This window comes from Acanthaster planci, linkage group LG03 (assembly GCF_054643075.1).
Source record: "Acanthaster planci isolate LZ-2023a linkage group LG03, COTS_SCS, whole genome shotgun sequence".
In the NCBI taxonomy this organism is placed as follows: Eukaryota; Metazoa; Echinodermata; class Asteroidea; order Valvatida; family Acanthasteridae; genus Acanthaster; species Acanthaster planci.
This window is the reverse complement of record NC_141779.1, coordinates 1731989-1735270: the sequence shown is the minus strand read 5'-3', so window position 1 is coordinate 1735270 and position 3282 is coordinate 1731989.

Genomic DNA, 3282 nt, shown 5'->3' with positions numbered 1-3282 from the left:
TATAATCGAGCCTAAAAGGTCAGAGAATTATCTAAATCTGGCAATCTTGGTGTCATCTGAAAGGCGATATGTTCCTCTATCCATTCATATTAATTTCCTATCCGTTTTTACAGTAGTTGGCAAATAGCTGCCAAAGGAAGTGCGAGTTCTTTTCCAACTGCGTCCTTTTTTTGCAGAATTCCGGCTTCGTCTGCGCTATACCGGTCCATATCCCACGCAGAGACTGCTTCATATATTCGAGCATAAAAGGTCTGAGAATTATCTAAATCTGGCAATCTTGGTGTGATCTGAAAGTTCACATGTTTCCCTATCCATTCATATAAGTTTCATATCCATATTTGCAGTAGTTATGGAAATATCCTCCAAAGGAAGTGCAAATTCTTGTCTGACTGTTTGATATTTTTGCGGAATTCTGGTTTCGTCTGCGCTATACTGGTCCTTATCCCAGGCATAGAAGGCTTCCTATATTCGAGCATAAAAGGTCTGAGAATTATCTAAATCTGGCAATCTTGGTGTGATCTGAAAGGTTACATGTTTCCCTATCCATTCATATAAGTTTCATATCCATATTTGCAGTAGTTAGGGAAATAGCTGCCGAAGGAAATGCAAGTTCGTGTCCAATTGCCTGATATTTTTGCGGAATTCTTGCTTCGTCTGCGCTATACCGGTCCCTTTCCCGCAAAAGGATTGCTTCATATATTCGAGCATAAAAGGTCTGAGAATTATCTAAATCTGGCAATCTTGGTGTCATCTGAAAGGCCACATGTTCCCCTATCTATTTGTATAAGTTTCATATCCCTTTTTGCAGTAGTTAGGGAAATATCGTCAAAAGGAATTGCAAATTCGTGTCCAATTGCCTGATATTTTTGCGGAATTCTGGTTTCTTCTGCACCATACCGGTCTTTATCCTGCGCAGAGAATGCTTTATATAATCGAGCCTAAAAGGTCAGAGAATTATCTAAATCTGGCAATCTTGGTGTCATCTGAAAGGCGATATGTTCCTCTATCCATTCATATTAATTTCCTATCCATTTTTACAGTAGTTGGCAAATAGCTGCCAAAGGAAGTGGGAGTTCTTTTCCAACTGCCTCCTTTTTTGCGGAATTCTGGCTTCGTCTGCGCTATACCGGTCCATATCCCACGCAGAGACTGCTTCATATATTCGAGCATAAAAGGTCTGAGAATTATCTAAATCTGGCAATCTTGGTGTGATCTGAAAGTTCACATGTTTCCCTATCCATTCATATAAGTTTCATATCCATATTTGCAGTAGTTAGGGAAATATCCTCCAAAGGAAGTGCAAATTCTTGTCTGACTGTTTGATATTTTTGCGGAATTCTGGCTTCGTCTGCACCAATACCGGTCTTTATCCTGCGCAGAGAATGCTTTATATAATCGAGCCTAAAAAGTCAGAGAATTATCTAAATCTGGCAATCTTGGTGTCAACTGAAAGGCGATATGTTCCTCTATCCATTCATATTAATTTCTTATCCATATTTGAAGTAGTTGGCAAATAGCTGCCAAAGGAGGTGCGAGTTCTTTTCCAACTGCCTCCTTTTTTGCGGAATTCTGGCTTCGTCTGCGCCATACCGGTCCATATCCCACGCAGAGACCGCTTCATATATTCGAGCATAAAAGGTCTGAAAATTATCTAAATCTGGCAATCTTGGTGTCATCCGAAAGGTCACATGTTTCCCTATCCATTCATATACGTTTTATATCCATATTTGCAGTAGTTAGGGAAATAGCTGCCGAAGGAAATGCAAGTTCGTGTCCAATTGCCTGATATTTTTGCGGAATCCTTGCTTCGTCTGCGCTATACCGGTCCCTTTCCCGCAAAAGGATTGCTTCATATATTCGAGCATAAAAGGTCTGAGAATTATCAAAATCTGGCAATCTTGGTGTCATCTGAAAGGCCACATGTACCCCTATCTATTTGTATAAGTTTCATATCCCTGTTTGCAGTAGTTAGGGAAATATCGTCAAAAGGAATTGCAAATTCGTGTCCAATTGCCTGATATTTTGGCGGAATTCTGATTTCTTCTGCACCATACCGGTCTTTATCCTACGCAGAGAATGCTTTATATAATCGAGCCTAAAAGGTCAGAAAATTATCCAAATGTTGCAATCTTGGTGTCATCTGAAAGGCGATATGTACCTCTATCAATTCATATTAATTTCCTATCCATTTTTACAGTAGTTGGCAAATAGCTGCCAAAGGAAGTGCAAGTTCTTTTCCAACTGCCTCCTTTTTTGCAGAATTCTGGCTTCGTCTGCGCCATACCGGTCCATATCCCACGCCGAGACTGCTTCATATATTTAAGCATAAAAGGTCTGAAAATTATCTAAATCTGGCAATCTTGGTGTGATCCGAAAGGTCACGTGTTTCCCTTTCCATTCATATAAGTTTCATATCCATATTTGCAGTAGTTATGGAAATATCCTCCAAAGGAAGTGCAAATTCTTGTCTGACTGTTTGATATTTTTGCGGAATTCTGGCTTCGTCTGCACTATACCGGTCCATATCCCACGCAGAGACTGCTCATATAATCGAGCATAAAAGGTCTGAGAATTATCTAAATCTGGCAATCTTGGTGTGATCTGAAAGGTTACATGTTTCCCTATCCATTCATATAAGTTTCATATCCATATTTGCAGTAGTTAGGGAAATAGCTGCCAAAGGAAATGCAAGTTCGTGTCCAATTGCCTGATATTTTTGCGGAATCCTTGCTTTGTCTGCGCTATACCGGTCCCTTTCCCGCAAAAGGATTGCTTCATATATTCGAGCATAAAAGGTCTGAGAATTATCAAAATCTGGCAATCTTGGCGTCATCTGAAAGGCCACATGTTCCCCTATCTATTTGTATAAGTTTCATATCCCTTTTTGCAGTAGTTAGGGAAATATCGTCAAAAGGAATTGCAAATTCGTGTCCAATTGCTTGATATTTTTGCGGAATTCTGGTTTCTTCTGCACCATACCGGTCTTTATCCTGCGCAGAGAATGCTTTATATAATCGAGCCTAAAAGGTCAGAGAATTATCTAAATCTGGCAATCTTGGTGTCATCTTAAAGGCGATATGTTCCTCTATCCATTCATATTAATTTCCTATCCATTTTTACAGTAGTTGGCAAATAGCTGCCAAAGGAAGTGGGAGTTCTTTTCCAACTGCCTCCTTTTTTGCGGAATTCTGGCTTCGTCTGCGCTATACCGGTCCATATCCCACGCAGAGACTGCTTCATATATTCGAGCATAAAAGGTCTGAGAATTATCTAAATCTGGCA